Source organism: Neovison vison, chromosome 11 (assembly GCF_020171115.1).
Source record: "Neovison vison isolate M4711 chromosome 11, ASM_NN_V1, whole genome shotgun sequence".
NCBI lineage: Eukaryota > Metazoa > Chordata > Mammalia > Carnivora > Mustelidae > Neogale > Neogale vison.
In genome coordinates this window covers 174,983,222-175,000,580 of record NC_058101.1, presented here as the reverse complement: position 1 = coordinate 175,000,580, position 17,359 = coordinate 174,983,222, and the positions used below count along the sequence as shown (strand labels likewise).

The window sequence follows — 17,359 nt, the reverse complement described above, 5'->3', positions numbered from 1 at the left end:
GATGCCATAGGTGAGATACCCCTTGTAACCTGGCTCAGGCTGGGGACCACAGTGTCCTGTAAGACACTGCCCAGTGGCCGACATCCTCTCTGGCGTCTCCAGCCCCCATGTTCTGGGAGCATCCTGTGGGCAGGGCTGCTGTTTTAAGATACCTCTTCCTGGTTTCCTGGTGACAATCGTAAGGAAAGAGGGCAGCAGGCTCCAGTCTGGGTATGGCTTTGGTAGTGACAAGACACGTGGGTTGTCACCATCTGCGGCTCCCAGGAAGCTAATGGATTTCAAGGCTGAGAGCAAACCAGGGCAAGCTATCTGCTTTGCTTGCTGCTGGCTTCACCACACATCCGCTTCTGCATCTGCGCCTCTAAATGTGTGTTTTTATCTCCAAGACATTGGTTTCTTCTGTGTTGGTCAGGGAGGTAGGGAGAGAAGGATCCACATACGGCCTCCCAACAAGCTTCAGGGGAATCCACACCAGGCCTGATCCCCAGAGAAATACTATGCAAACAGGACAAGCACCTGATCCATTCAGGTTACCAGATCTCCTGTTAAATTACTTTTATATGTATTTATTATATAAAAAATAATATATACTATATTATTTATTATATATTTAATATATAAATAATATATAAATATTTTATATTATTTATGTATTATTATTTATTATTACAAAAATTAATAAAGTCTCATTCTAAGTTATCTGAAGCTGCAGAAGAAAATACAGAAAGGAAAAAAATCATCCATAATCTCACCATCTGGAGAGAATCTCTGTTAACATCTTCATGTACTACATACTTCATGTACTACATATTTCATGTATGTATTTCATTAGGCAGTTTAGAAAATATCAAACCTACGACTTGATGGGCATGGTGTCATGTCACTAACATGCTTCAAATATTTTTATTTGGCTGCCTACTACTCCACTGTATGGATGTACCATAATCTGTGTAACTAGTTCCCTACTCTGGGGGAAAGTTGATTCCAGTGTTTCAGAAAAACCAGGAGCACCGCAGCGTACGCTCTCAGACACACGTTTCCTCACATCTCCGATCATTTCCCCCGGATAGAATCTTAGAAGTAATTCGAAAGTACGGAACTCCCCAAAATCATGCCTACCAGGAAGGCTGCACCAATTACAGTTCTAATAATAGGACCTTATACCGTTCTATCATATCTCCATGACACTGAGCAATGTCATTTTTAACCTTCAGTAATTTTATAGCTGGGAAAATGGCATCTCATTTCCATTTTAATTAGCACTTTTATTATTGTTATCATTGGCATTGTTATCAGTGGTAAGAGCTCAACAGGGCCTTACCTCACCACCACATGGCATCCTGGCAAGGTGGGCCCTCTCATCCTCCTGCTGCAGAGGGAGAAACTGAGGCCCAGCTGAATGACTTTGACAAGGTCTAATAGCTCACTTTCGGAGCCAGGATCCAAGCCTGACTCCAGAACCCCACCTGCCTAACTATTCTGCTGTTTGGATTAGTCACAGAGTGAAACATCTTTCTGTCTTGAGCCACCGTATTCCTCTTTCTCTGAACTCTAGTGGATTTATTTTTCTGTGTAGAAAAACAGCCCCCAGCATTTTGGATGTTTTGACACTACAGGCTTGTGCCAAGATTCACACATCACCCCCAACCCCTCCTTCCTCAGCCCAACCCGGCCACCCACCCATCTCCCCACATGTCAAGTGGGACACATCCAGTGTCTCCTCTCTACGTTGCAAAAAGTTTAAACCGACTTCACCTAAACCCGCTTGAGATTACTCAGAACGCCCTGGAATTTAACTAAACCCAGACTGGGAAATATCCATTCACAGTCAAAAAAAGTGATACTTCGTATCCACCGCGTGGGGCCAGACTGCATGGAAGGGCTTGAAGACGCAGCCCTGGCAAGGGCCCATGAGAAGCGTCCCCCCCTGCAGAGACAGGAGTATCTCCCGACAGACAACTCCCATGTCAATGCCACGTTTAAATGCACGGGCCGGGCTGGTCCCTGTCCACCACTGTCCCTCCTCAGACGCGCCCCCTCCAGACACACACACACACCCACACCCACACACACGTGAAATCCTCTCAGCGGATGAGAGGATTTCCCCAGAAGCTCTGCCACAGGCAGGTCAGAGAAACCCTCCTACCCTACAAACTACCTCGTGCTGACAGCTGATAGGGAACTGGCTGGGGGGCGCCCTTCCTTGGGGGCCCACCGGCTTGGCCCGGAATTCGTGCTGCAGGAAAGTTCTGCAGGGTCATAAACCAGCCTCGCGCCTGCCTCAGAGCTCACTGTGCAACGCGCAGCCATCGTTTGCTCGATGCGGCTCAGGTGAGGGAGATGGATGGGATTTTCCCACAAATCACTTGATCAGTGTGAGAAATCTATGTTCCTGCTGTTCTAAGCATTGCAGGGATTTTGGGTTCCCTTTAAATCTCTCTCAATATTATGCTTCTTGCAGCTCTCAGAGTTTCTTTCCCCAGATTTATTTTTTTCGAAGGCACTACACTATTTGGTAATTCTAGACTGTTCCTCTCCAGTCCCTTGACCAGCAATATTTGGGAAGAAGCCTGGAGCTCTGAAGCCCAGAAACAGATCTTCCAAGCTTTCCACTAGCCATGTGGAGATGGCTACTGCAGCAGAAGCACAGGGAATCTGGGACCTGCCTGGCCCAGGCTGACCCATCCCTAGAGAGAAGCCACCCTCACACCCTCACCCCTGTCAGCCTGCATTCCCATAGATTCTGGCATCTTGCTCTATTATCAGCATTATGCTGGACACTTTATACCTAATACTCCACTTAATCCTTACAACAAATCTATGAGATGGTATCATTTATTTGAAAACTGGGGAAATGAAAATTTGGAGCAGCCACACCGATGGTCTGAGCCAGGCGCATGGAGATAACTTAGGTTTGGACAAACCCTGGGTCCCTACACCTCTGTGTTTCCATATTCTCTACTTCATCTCCAAAAGACCACCAGAAATAAAACTTGGAGAAGAGATGAGCGCATCGCCTTCCTTGGTCAGCCCTGAACAAACTCCTTTAGGGCATTTATCACTCCTGGAAACAACCTCGTTCCCTAAGTGAGCACAGGGTTTTGGACCCTTTGCCGTCCCAGAATAGTGCCCTCCCTGAAACCCAAATGGGCCCAGGGACAGTCACGTGTCCTGTACATGCCCGGTTTTGTACCCGGCTATGCCCCTTCCTGGGCTGCACAGGACAGTGCATCATGGTAAACCCGGTCCTTCGGCACACTTTCTGAAGTCTCCGAGCATCCCCCACTCCCCTCAAGATGGGTTACCCACTCACAAGGCATAGTCTTGGAGGGAAGCATCTGCCTTGCTTTCTGCTGGGTCTGTGATCTTAGACTGTTCTCTTTTCTAAAGCCCCCAAGTCAGTTTCCTTCCACCAATGCCACTTGTTCCCTCACCTGTCTTCCTTGCTCTCTCCCTAGAGGCATCTAACTAGAACTAAGGAGGTGTTCTTTTTCTTTCTAGTTTCTGTGAACAGTTCCCACTTCCCAGACAATAGGGATTTCACCAGGAGGCTGCTTCTCCACCTCTCCCCTCCCTGTCCTAGGGCATCTGACAGGATGACACCAGCGGGTTCATCCCCCACCTTATGGGGTCCTCCCCACATTCAGATCAAGGACCTGGGGTAGGTCCCTTCTTTCCCCGGGACAATGTCTTCACATAAAAATTAGAGGAGGGGATGCCTGGGTGGCTCAGTGGGTTAAAGCCTCTGCCTTCGGCTCAGGTCATGATCCCAGGGTCCTGGGATGAGCCCCGCATCGGGCTCTTTGCTCAGCAGGGAGCCTGCTTCCCCGCCCTCTTTCTCTGTCTGCCTCTCTGCCTACTTGGGATCTCTGTCAAATAAATAAATAAAATCTTAAAAAAAAAAATTAGAGAGAGGAATCCTCCTCTTATTCCCTCCTCTCTCCTGCCTCATAAAAAGATGTAAACCGTAAATAAGACGTTTCAGATAAAAAAGGCTTTAGCAGGAGAGAAAAAAAAAGTGCAGTGGGCCACGCCTACCCATGCCCAACCCCAGGCCAGTGGTCTCTCTCACCTCACATAACCGTCTGAACCGTCTGATTTCGGAGGAGTTATGATAGAATCTCCAGTCAGCAACTCTCTTTCCTCAAAATACAATTGTTAAAAAAAAAAAAAAAGTAACCATGCATAGTGGTGGATTTAACTAGACTTACCGTGGTGCTCATGTTGCAATATATTCATACATCAAATCATTAGGTTGTACACCTGAAACTAATACAATGTTACATGTCAATTATAGCTCAATTAAAAAAAAAAAAAAAAAAAAAGCAGTACAAGAGCCACCTGGGTAGGCCACTCCAGGCCTGTGGGAATCTGAGACTCTTTGAGGAATCTAAATCCACACCCTCAACTTGGCCGTGTTAATTCAGCCTTAACTCTTCAGAATTTACAGAGCCCCCATGCTCCCCTGATAGCATCACCACGAACATTTTAATTTTGATTTGGAGACTCACACCCTCTTCATTGTCTCTGGACAGCCGCGCCTGCCCCAGTCCCCAGTCAGGGGTGATGGAGGTCTCCTCCTCCCCACCCTGCCAACCCCGACAGCTCTTGATCTTCCTTCCCAGTCACTGAGAAAATGAGCAACAGGAGTCCCCACTCTGACCCCCACCCATCCCACCACACCCCCCACTCACCCACCTGACTACCTCTCCCTCCCCTGCTGTCCACTCAGCCAGCCAGGCCACGCCCACCGGGGCACTGGATCCCAGCCCCTCTCCCTCCCCAGGACTCCAGCAATTGTCACCCACATCACCTTTGTACACTTGACTGGGTTGTTTCACCAGCACACACAGCCTGCTATTTCTCCCATTTTAAGCACACACACACACACACGCCCCACTTTTCCATAGGTTGTCTTCATGAGCTCTACCCAACCCTTTCCACCAGCCTGCTCCAAGGAGGCCCTCCCCTCACAGGCCTTCAGCTCACTGGCGACTTCCCTGCTACTGTTCTCAGTCCTCACAGACTTCACACCATGGATCACTCCCTCCTTGAAAATGCCTCACTTAAGTTCTGAGGCAACCTTACCTCAGGGGCTGCTCCTTATCTGTCTCCTTTGCAGGTTCATCCTCCCTTTCCAGAACAAAGGTCACCACACTAGGCCCTGGAAGTCAGGGGCCTGATTGTGCAAATGAAGTTTCATTGAAGAGAGTCACATTCATTCATTTATCTGTTATCTGTGGCTGCTTTCCTGTTGCAACTGGCAAAGCAGACTCACGGCTGCAAAGACCACACGGGCCAGAAAGTTTAAAATATTTACTCTCTGACTCTTCAACAGAAAGTTCACCAATTCCTATTCTAGATCTTTAAGTAGTGGGGTTCCCAGAATTCAGTCTCTGTAGCTCCTTTCTACACTCACTCTCAAGGTTACCTCATCTGGCCCCATTCCTTAAATATTACCAAGACACAAACAACTCCCAAGATTTTTCACTAGCATAGACTTCTTCTCTGAACCCTACACCCATAACCCAACCGACTAGCAGGCATTTCCTTTGGACGTCTAACATCTCCCCGAACAAAATTCTCACCTCCTGTGTTCCCCCAATTCGTCCCTTCCACGGATTTTTCTGTCTCATCCCAAACGCCTTGGAAATCATCTGTGAACCTTCTTTCTTTCAAACCCTACATTCAACCCATCACGAAATCCACCCTCAAAACATACCCACACTCTGACTGTTCCTCACCTCCCCACCCCCACTACTACCACTAATCCAAGCCACCACCCTCTCTGGCCAGGGTCATTGCCTCCACACAGCTCTCCCATAACATGCTCCCAGGGCACACACCAGGCAGCTAGAGCAACCCCTTTAAATCATATACTATGTTATTCCTTTGCTCAAAACTTTCCAGGGGCTTGATGAAGCTCACCTTGGCCTCATGGCTACATCTAACCCTCCCTGCCACCACGTCCCCCGGTATCTCCAGCTGCAGGACCTCTCCTGGCCTGCACTGCCCTTCCCTCAAACATCCTCAAGGGTCACCCTCCACGGCCCTGGGTCCCTGCTCTGGTGTTGCTTTGTCACTGAGACCCTCCTGGACACCCCCTCCCCACACACTCTCCCCGTTCCCTTGCTCTCCCTCATTTTTCCCCATTTTACATCTCAGCCCTCCTACAAACTGACTTCTTTGTTTGCCATCTGTCTCCCCTCACTGGAATAGTATCTCGGAGAGGATGGAGGACTGGGTCAGTTTTGTCCACTAACTGTGTCCTGAAACCTTAGAGCTGTGACTGTCAATTCTCATTATTTTGAGCAATGAATAAGTGAACACAGAACATTTCAGAAGCTCGCATCCCTGCTCAGGAAACTGAAGGATGAGAGAGAGAAGCCCATCATTTCCATCATGGTGAAATCAAAGAGCAGGGCCAGCCGCAAGCTCTCCTAGCCCTGCAGCCTGAGGCATCCCTCATGGACCTATCCCAAGGAATGGATAAGTTACTGGGTCCCCAGCCACAAGGGGCCTGCCAGCCAGCTGCTCCACACACTTTTCTGCAGAGCCTTCTGGAAACCACGAGGAGGCAGGATGGAGAAACAGATAAGGGGTTGCTCTGGAGGCAGAAGGACCCCCCCTCCTTTCCCTCTCCTAGACCCCCAGGGCCATCAGGCCTGGAGCAGAAGGGGGTAGCCAGACGGGCGGCACAGCTGACACCACCAGGCTGTCACCCACCACTGCCGGCTGTGTGACCCGCACCTGCCTCGGGTGCCTATTCAAAATGAGGCTGATGACCACAGCTTCAAAAATTTGAAAAGGGGGGCACCTGGGTGGCTCAGTGGGATGAAGCCTCTGCCTTCGGCTCAGGTCATGATCTCAGGGTCCTGGGATCGAGTCCCGCATCGGGCTCTCTGCTCAGCGGGGAGTCTGCTTCCTCCTCTCTCTCTGCCTGCCTCTGCCTGCTTGTGATCTCTGTCTGTCAAATAAATAAATAAAATCTTTAAGAAAAAAAGAAAATTTTGGAAAAAAAAGGAGAGTCTCAGACTCTTTTTCCTTTCTTATTTATGTCTCATCACACTTAAAAATCTACAATTTAGGAGCACCTGGGTGACTCAGTCATTAAGCCTCTGCCTTCAGCTCAGGTCATGATCCCATGGTCCTGGGATTGAGCCCAATGTTGGACTCCCTGCATCGCGGGAAGCCAGCTTCTCCCTCTCCTACTCCCCCTGCTTGTGTTCCCTCTGTCGCTGTCTCTCTCTGTCAAATAAATTAAAAAAAAAAAAATCTTTTTTAAAAAATCTACAATTTAGAAAGAGCTTCTGCTTCTGCTTTTTCACTGTGCTAGAAGTTGCTCCCTCGTTTCCAAACACCGCGCTTGAGTCACCCACCTCCTCCCCACTCAGCTCCCTTTTCCTTTCTTTTCCTTTTGGCTCATCATGTTTCCTTCCTCTTCTCATATTTTGAAAACCCTAAGTTCCAGGCAGACAGGGGAGGGCTGGCAGAATTGGAACCGGCGAACTGCCCCTTCCTGTCTTCTGGAACCCCATAGGGCAATTTCATTTTCAGCAGGAGCAAAATCAAGAGAGGCAGTGAGGAGGAGGGAGCCCATAGGAAAACTCCAACCCATTACCTCCTCTCTCCTGGTGGCATTGCCCGAGCTTATTACACAGGAGGGGTTCTGAAAAATGATAAAGCCTGGGTTGAGGGAAACACACAGATCCTCTCCCCAACACCGCCTGACCAGCCACACGGCCCCTCAGGGTCCTCCAGCATCGCAGGCCATTTCTCGGCTCCGGATTGCCACTCGCACCAAGAAGGGCCCTTCTCTGTCCCAAACGCTCTCATCCTCGGTTCCCTCATCCTCCATGAGCCTCTCACGGGCACCCACCTTTCTCAGCACCCACTGGACTCGGGTTCACAAGAGGACTCAGCTGAGTGCACCGTGTTCTGGAAGTCCCTTCATGTCAACCACATCACCAAATAACCGCCAGGGCCACACAGGATGCTGTGGCCCACCCCCGTGGCACCCAGGACATGCAGACAGCAAGAAGCCCTTGTCAGTTATGAGCAGGGCAGTGTCTGCGGACAGAAAATCTGGTTTGTGCCATGCTGGCTCTTCTGCCTGTTGCCCCTACAAACCGAAGCAAGTGGCTTTGCCTTTCCAAGTCTCAATTTCCTCCCCCGCACCATGAGGAGAAAGACAGTTGCCCCGTCTGCCTCTGAGGCCTGCAAATACAAAACACCATACAAATGTGCATTATTATTAAAGTAAATAGGGCAGCAAATCAGCCACATGGACCACACCACTCCTCATCCAGCCCTACGTTTTAGCAGGCCTCTCCACTCTCCCCAGGTAAGCCTGTGAAAGCCCCAAGGATGTGCCCCTCAGAGCCGCCCCCTGCCCTGTTGAGGGAAAGTGCCTCGGAGAGCCTCCACGCAGCCTGGGCACACACCATGGAGCCAGGGAGCCGTGACTTGCACAGAGAGCGGGACTCTCAGGCTGCCCGGAGTTTATGCAACAAAGGAAAGCACGGGGTGGGGGGGGCAAGAGTCGTCTGGAAAACCAGCCACAAATGAGGCACTCAGCAAGGAAGCCGAAGCAGGAGGGCACCGCTGGAGACCCTCGGCACCCAAAGTCACTCCTCTAAATGTGATAACTGTCGGGAGCTGTCAGAGCAGTCACTCGGTCTTAATTAATAAGTGAATTAAGCAGTAGGCGTGGCTTCTGGGAAGGAGGGGAGGGTGGCTCCGCACCTTCCTGCTGGAAACCTGCCAGCTATCCTCAGTAGGACAGAAAGCTCTACAAAACCCCCCGCTCCAGACTGGGAGCACGGGCTCAGACACCCAAGTTCCTTGTCCCCTGGCTCTGCCACTCACTAGATTTGGGACCCTGACCCTGACCATGTCGTAGCCTCTCTGAGGCTTAACTTCACTTAGGACATCTGCAGATGGGTGTGAAGCGTGCAAACACACCACCTAAAGGCGAAGCTGGGTCTGACACTGAAAGGAACAAGGCTGGCGATGTGTGTGGAAGGGGGAGGAGGGAAGGAGGAAGGAGCAAGCCTGCCCAAGCCCCCCACCAGCGGTCACCCTTCCCAGCCAAGAGATCCCACACTCCCAACATCGGAAGCCGACTTTGGGCAGGGGAGCCCATGCTGTACTCACTGCCTTTGCGCATTTATCTGATCTCACCGAATGGACTGAGGTCACCTGGCTGGCTGCCTTATGACTTTTAGAGAGCCAGATGGAGCCGGACACTTGCTACATGTATAGACGTATAGTCCCCACTCCAACACTTGTGGTTTGAATAACTGATTTTAAAAGAGTGCTTCTCTTCACTCTAAGAAATTTGGAAAATATAGAAAAGTTTAATGGAAGAATCAGATGTTTCCTAAAACCCGACATCACCACCATTATCACTCTGATATATTGTATTCCATTCTATTTTTCATGACCTGTATGAATCTTTTTTTTTTACAAAATTGTATTTATACCCTGTTTACCTTTAGACCTTTATTGACTTAATATATATTATTAGTTTTTTCCCATATTCTTATGTATTATCCAATGTAACTTTAATAGCTTCCTTGATTTCCATTTTATGGATGAGCCGTATTAGATTTAATTAATCCCCCCATACAATGTTTTGTTATAATGAATAATGCTGAAAGGAATATCCTTGATTAGAACTATTTTGCACAGCTCTGATTATGTCCGTAGGATAAATTCCTAAAAGGGGAATTGCTCGCTGGTTTAGAGGGTATATTTTTGAGATATGTCTCCCGTGTTTGCAAATGATCTTCCCACCAGCTAAGTCTGCAAATGTCCACGATCCTGGCACTCATAACAACACAGGGTGTATCGTTTTCATTTTTGCTCTTCTGGCAGGTGGATAATGCTATCTTATTTCTAATGTACTCTTGTAATTATTAGAGAGGTTGGTCACTTGTACGTCTTTTTCTGGACATTTGCATTTCTTTTCTCTTTGTTTGAACTCCCCCTTCGCATCCTTTGCCTACTCTTCTATCAAGGGACATTCTGGTATTTTTAACAGTAGATGGGAAGAGATTTAGTTCATAGAGGTCTTTGCTGACCCTGTCCCTGTGTTTAACAATCCCTCCATTAAGGCATTAATGCTAATGTCTAGCTGATATCCTTTCCTTGTGGCTGAAACCCATCCGCTCCCATCCTGTCTTCAGTGGGGGACACCACTCTCTTTCTCTCTCTCATCTACCCATGTGACCTTTCCTTGTCACCTGTCAGCTTCTCCTTCAGGGGATGAAAAATTCCTCTTCATTTTCACCTGACCAAGGACAAATTAGGAAGTCAAGGTATCACCCTGTGATGCTAACCCCCCCCTCTTCTCCCATTGCCAGGGTCTTCCTTCCTCCCTCACGCTGCTCACCTGGATGGCAGCAAATGACATAGGGACCAGCCCTTGAGCCCAGCCTCGCCTCTCCCAAACCTCACCCCACCCTCCATTCCATAACTCCCATGCCCTCAATGCAAATGGGACTGCCTTTCCCTGCCTAAAACCCTTCTGCTCCTCAGCGTGGCCAGCTGGTCCTTCCCTACCTGGGTATACTCCCACCCCCTCTCCCTCCCGCACCCCAAAAACATACCTCATGTGCTCAGATACAGCAACACCCAAGTATTACTCAGACTGCTCTGACACACCGTGCTGTTTCATACTTCTGAGCCTTGCCAGCGTGGCTGCCCTCCTCCTCCCCCACACCCCCCCAACCCCTGCATCCACCTGGTAGGATCCTACTTACTTCCCAAGTTCCTGTCGGGTGTCACTCTCTCCGGGAGGCCTCCCCTGACCATACCAAGTAAGGGTAAGCTGCCCATCTGTTTCCTCCAGCTTCTCTCTATGCATGTGGAGAAGTTCTTTCACCTTCCAGGAAAGGCACTGCAGCCCCTTGGCTTTCTGTCCTTTCTTGTGCTCTCCCCACCTCCCCCCTGCCTCCTGTCCCTTAGCTTCCCCAGCTCTCTCCACCCTTCAAGGCTGTCTCACCGCCCCCCCCCCGCCCCTCCCCACACCTCCGGCAGCCAGGCCTTTGGCGCCCACTTTGGCTCCTCAGACACACAGACGGCTTGGCTGCCTCAGAGGCCAATGGTCCCCCCTGGCAAGTTCCCACAGGACAAGGACCATGGCTATCCCGTTTCACACAGACTCCCCAGTGCCCGCCTCAGCACTGCGCACAGTGCACAGCATGCCTTTGTTAGCACAGAGACGTGCCTCTGGACACCCCCTTGCCACAGTGTGCAACATCCCTGGGGTCTCCCCGAAGGGTCCTCCCAGGGGGCTCCAAGCACACCCAACAGATCTGTCCGGACCAGTAATGAATCAAGTCTGGCTGGAAGGAATGTGGAATTTCAGCCCCACATCATAGAAGCTTCTCTCAGAAATGAGAATCTGAAGGCAATTCCAAATTCTGTTTTGTTTTTGTGAAGGTAACTGGTGATAGAAGGGCCTTATCTGGATCCTATGCGTGCTGTGGACCTCTCCTTTCATTCATCCGACCAGGAGCTGAAACTAGATGTCTCAGGTCTGTCAGCTCTGTACGATTCAGATTGAATAATATTTTTCATATCTCTCCTCCTGCTCCTCCTCCCGCTGTACCCAGTCCCCTCTTTTCTGTTCAGTGTCCGGCAGGCACTCCCCCAGCCCTGGCTTTGCAGCAGCCCTGCCCAGTCACCCACTCAGGGGAAGAGTTTGCTGCATAAATCAGGGAAGGTGGGGTTGAGTACACCGTGCTCAGAAAGGGCACTCCATAAACTCTGCTTAACGGAGGGCAGGTGTCCCTGTCTCCACCGTCGGGTCAGAGAAAAATAAGGAGCCCAGAAAAAGTAAATGGTCTATTCAATTTGGAAGCAAGTGAAAAAATGAGCTACAAAGCAAATAACATGGACTGAAGCGTTGGAGGACCTCAGTTTGGGTCCTGGCTCTGCTGTTGGGTCAGGGCGTGAGGACATCAAAGCCTGCCCCCTCTCTGGGACTCATTTGCCACATCTGGAAATGAAAGATTAGATTTGAAGAGAGAGCCTTGGGCAGCAGACAGGCTCTGCCAGTCAAGGCGGTACCTGGAGAGACATGTAGGCTGGCCACACCCATCCCTGCCTTGCCTTCCCGGGGACTCTGGCTCTCAGCCACTTTGACAGCCTCAGAGCAAAGGTGAGGTTCCTGAGAAACCACAAAGGGCCTCTGCCACCGCCCTCCCCCCTTCCTCCTCCAGCAAGGGCCAGGATCCCGGGACCAGACAGCCCCTCCTACAGTCTCCTCACAGCGCTCCGCCTCCTCCTCCAGCTGAATCTTCTGCTTATCCATTTCCTAAAGATCATCACGGAGGCTCCACAACCTTCCCTTTTTAACAACTCTTGCTGACGGAAAATTCTTCCTCATACCTAATCTAAGTCCATCTGCTGCAATTTCTGTCTATTTTCTCTCGTTCAATCCTACTGGAGATGGAGAACAGCTGGTCGCCATCCTCCATCCAGCATCCCCTCCTAAACCAAAATCAGTTATTACATCACCCCTCAGCCTGTTTTTCCTGTGGCGGAGCAGCCACCATCCCTCTGACCTGCCCTCACGGATCCCAGCTCTGACAGCGTCCCCGGGCGCTGTGGCCCGCGTTAGAGCCCACGCCGCAAGCTCCAGATCCCTCAGAAGCTCCACCATCCCCAGCTGGATCTAGGATTCTAGCAGCAACATCCAGAGAGAACAACAGCCCAGAAAGGGGATCCGTGAGAACGTCCGAGCCCCTAGCTCTACATATGAAGAAACTTGAGGTCAGAACAGGCAAAATAGGTGCAGTGCCCAAGGTCACGGCAGAGGGATCTGGTTGCGAGTGCTAGATGCCCAATATTGCCAGTGCAACCCCCGAGTGGCTGCAGCATGTCCTTGACCGGGCGAGAGCAGGACCAGCCTTCACTGAAAAACAAAGGTCCACAACTGCCCAGACACTCCCCGCCCAAATGCCACTTTCTGAACCCCGAGGCAGATGTCTGCGACTCCACTGTAACAGCTTTGACTTCCATTAAGAACTCAAACACTTCTGTCAGTGGCAACACTCTTCACTATTTACACCTTAGTAAGAATAAGGAGATTTGATCCTTTCTAGCTCTGGAGAGAGAGATTTAGGGGTCAGAAGGAAACAAAGAAGAAAGGGGCTGGGAGAAGGACAGGTGCATTTCACGGCTGGCTAATATGTCCAAGGTCAGTCCTACGAGTGGGTGTCAGGACAGTGGAGCAGCAGGGGTCCTGCTGGTAGGGTCCCTGGGCATCTAACAGGCCTGTGTTCAGAACCCTCCCCCCTGCCACTCTCGTGAGGGGTGCCCCCCAGGCGCTCTGGGGAGGTCTGCATGGAACAGAACGTATTCCTCACGGCTCCTGCAGGGCAACTCGATAGGCATCCCAGAATTCTTGACTCCCCTTGGCTAACCATTCTAGAAGTGAGGTAAGCAGGGTGTCGAAAATTAAATCTCAACCTCTAGGCTGCCCTTAAGTGACAGGAAGGAAGAATCAGAAGGGAAGGAAGAAGGAGAAGTATATATCAGATTAAGTAAAATCGTTCAGTGTGCAATAGACCCGAGTGGGGAGGGAGGAAGGGGGCATGTGTGTGTAAGAAAAAGAGAGTCCGGTGAAGTATTTATTAATAATTTGAGCTGTGAAATTTTCCCAAGAATGAAGGGGGAAAATAACCCTGTGTGGTGAGGACATTTCAGAGCCTAGATTTCAAAACAGCTTTCACCCTGTGATGAAAAAAGAAACACCATGCTCCAATCTCTTCACCTTTCAGGTGTGAGGGGGATATTCCAGACTATTTCAAACCTCCAGACACACACCCCCAGAACAACTGGGGAGTTCAAGCATTCACTCAAGAGAAAAAAGAAGACATCTCAACAGGACTCACAAAAACACCTAACACAATAAACGTGCTTATTTGATTTCCCCAAAAGCCACAAAATTAAATTTTAAAATAGAAGGACTAAAAGGTTCTTCTCAGATAAAAATGTCCGTTTGTTTTGAACCCTATTTTCAGGGGACAGTTTTCTTTAACAGCAAAATTGGCACAAAATGATGAGATCAAAGTAGGTTGGTGAAGAGATTATTAACTGAAGTGTTTATGATGAGAAGAGATGAAAAGAAAGAGAACAGAAAAGTAAGGGAGGGACTTTTACTTGCCAGGTAAGTCACCCAGGGCTTGTGAAAGCAGAGACAGGCAATCCCCATTCAGCACAGCAGTTAAAAGAGAGAAAGCCTAGTTGCCCAACTGGGGAGAGGAGAAAATGCTAGATCTATGGCTAATGCTTGCCAGGGTTCTGGCGAAAGCTACCATGTTCCGTGAAATGACGAGTAACAAATTTAATTTTCCGAGCACCCATCAGTCCCTTCACACACAAACGGGCACCATGCTTCACAAGGAACCAATCAGCCTAACACCAGAGATTGAATTCTCCAAAGTGGATCCCAGCGGCGGGGCTGGATCCTGGATCTCATGCCCCATCCAAGGTGAAGTTGCACGGGTGGTGTTTTGCATTTCATCAATTATTCTTCAGCTCCCATTATGCTTTTTTTAGTCTAGAGTTGTTATTTTAACGATCTTTGTTCCAAATGAGGAACTACAAGGAAGAGGAATGAGGAGGAGGGAGAAGACGAGGCAAGGGTTCCTCGTGTGTCCCACTTGCACTTCCCAACTCTCCCTCTGCTCCCTCCCCCAACCCTGCCTTTTTCCTCTCCCGGGCATGAGTCACCATTCAGGAGCTGGTTTAAAAGCCTTACTTTGAATGTCCTCTATCATGATAGAAATCTAGCAGATCAGCATCAATTGAAAGGACCCTCAGTTTTCGATACCAGTTTTTTGGTTTGAGGCACCTCTGAAACTCAAAAGCATTTTCTAGTTTTGTTACTGCCTTCTAGAAAACCGAAGTGCCCCCTCTCACACTCCTCCCCCCCCACCTGCTAGGTGCCACCTCTCCTGAGCTCTCTGGGGGTCCCATGCCCTAGACAGACCACAGGGGAGAAGGTGTGTGGCCAAATTCACCCCAACAGCAGACAAAAGCTCCACGTCCACTCCAGGCTCCCAAACAAAAAGGCATAATTTGCAGGGCTGCAAGTTTGTTCTGTTTACTGTCAGAAAACATGTGCAGAAGAGAAAGCTGACTGTATCTTGACCAAAAAAAAAAAAAAGTGAAGCAGCTGTTTTTTTAATCATTGTGAGTAGATCTTCGACAATAAGGACTCCCCTCTGAAATAGCTTTCTAAAGGAGGTGCAGGACCTGTTGTGGCCGTTAAAGAAAAGAATTAAAAGCTGAAAGTGATTTGTGGAACTAGAGAAGGATGCCTGTCATCTGCATTTCAGCAGGAAGAATGTCATAGGGACAAGGGGTTGCAGAAGGATGTCTCTCCCAGGATATTCACTTCTTGCCAGGACTGGGACTTGAACTCCCCAGCTTCAGGACTAGGATAGAAATCAGGGTGAGGCAATTCACCTGACTTCCCTCAAAGCCCCGGGGGCTTGTAAGATGGGTCCTGGACTGACAGCTCCAGAGTGTTCAAGCAGGTTTAGAAGCACACCTGGTGAAGGGCTGTAGGGCGTTCAAGTAGGAGCTGCCTGCGCCAAAGCTGGCAGGAAGTTCAAGACCAAGCACATCACCTTTCTCTCCATGGGGACTTCGCTTCCTAGGACGCCTAGCTAACACCTCCCATTTGCAGAAGCTCCAAGAAAGGAGTTTTCCTCGGACCCAAAAGTGGGTCTCAGAGCAAGTAAGGCCCTTGTGGTCCTGCAATTTAGAATGCATAAGGGTGTTTCGAGGCTGAACCAGCTGCTGACCGTGGCGAGCTTTTTGCTTGAAGAGCAATGATCAGAAATGGTGTGGATGGAGGTTCCTGCACCCTCCGGGGCACAGATGTACCTGCACACTTAAACAGAGGCAGCCCCTAGGGGTCTGCCCTCTGCCTCTTACAGTCACTGGTGTGTTCTGTCCTGGACAGCTCTTCTCTGATAAGGGTGTAACCTTCACAGGGGATACCATTTAGCTCCGTCCCCTTTATTTCAGGACACACCAAGCCCAGACAGTCTTCCAGTTTTCAGGAGCTAATCAATTAAGTAATTTCTTTTCCTCTGAGAACTGTTCCATCGGTTTCTCACCAAGTTGGGTGGCACATAAATGCCCATCAGGTCAAACAGGACAGCCGCCCACACCCCGGGAAATTTCTTTTCCCACCAAGAAAAAAAAAAAAAAAAAAGGAACGGAGACAGAGTGGGCAAAAGGATAGGAGGGAGGAAGGAAACAGAAGTTTGGGGAAGGACTCAAATTGAAGGTCACATAGTTGGGGGAAGGCAGGTCAAGGTAATGGAAAGGGGGCAGACCCTCTGGCAGAAAACCTCACCAACCAACTATTTCTCAACATCAGCCTCCACTGCTGGGTTTGCCAGGAAGCAGCACATCCAGGGGTCCAACTGCCTTCACCCAACAAACCCGAATTTACACCCCAACAGTGCAGTCACCCGAGCCCCAGCCTAGACCTATTTCCACAGACCTGAGTGCAGCGAATTGAGAGAGGAGTAAACAAAGCCAGTTTAGACAGCGCAGAAGTTTTCTAAATTGTCAGCTTGTTTTCATCCCAACAAAAGACGGTGAATTCCCACCTTTGTCGCGTTCTCTCCCCTAAACTTTTCTTTCTGCAATCCCTCTACATCTGCTACCCTGCCAGCCGCTGAGAATGGCCCCGCCGGGGGAGCAGCACCCCCCGGGACGCAGGCAGGAGTACCTTTTCCGCGGAGCGGAGGGGCGGGTGTCCAGAGGCTCGCTGCCCTGCGGAGCCGTGGAAGGATGCTGTCGGGATGGAGCACGCTGACGATTACGCGTCCCTGCCTCTGCGACCAGACCTTTCGGCAGCTCGGCCCAACTGTGCTAGCGATGCACTTAGCAATTATCTGCTGGCGCCGACGCCCCGCCCTCTGCTCCTGCGATTGGCTCTCGAGTCCCGGGCAGGACTGCATTGGTTTCAGCAGACCTCACTCATTGCTTTGGCTCCTACTATTATCTAAGCCATCAAAGGAAATAATTCCATGTTTCATTGACAACCTGTAAGGCTCTCCTCGGGGCCCGGGGTGGGGGCAGGACTGGGAGTCCAGTGGAGGGAGGAGGGGAGAGTAGAAAAAGTGGGGGTGGAGGGGAGGGGGGAGAAGGAGAGCTCTCGAGAAGGGGTGGGGGGTGAGAGAGAGAGGGAGAGAGGGAGAGATGGAGCTATCAAGCAATCAGATTCTTGCTCCAGCATTTTAACTTCCACAAAACAGAGCCCATAGCAACAATTTTCTGGCCTTATTTTTCCCCCAACTGGTGAATGTTCCTGAGGGCA

General features: G+C 50.0%; 1 protein-coding gene across 2 annotated transcripts in view; it reads right to left on the bottom strand.

Moving 5' to 3' along the window:
- ZMAT4 (zinc finger matrin-type 4) overlaps positions 1 to 16,887 on the bottom strand; it is a 362,015-nt gene extending 345,128 nt beyond the window's left edge. For both annotated transcript variants that reach the window (XM_044225331.1, XM_044225332.1), the window contains exon 1: positions 16,769 to 16,887. The gene's annotated coding sequence lies outside the window, so the exon portion shown is untranslated. The remainder of the gene's footprint in view (positions 1 to 16,768) is intronic.
- Positions 16,888 to 17,359: the final 472 nt, after the last annotated feature.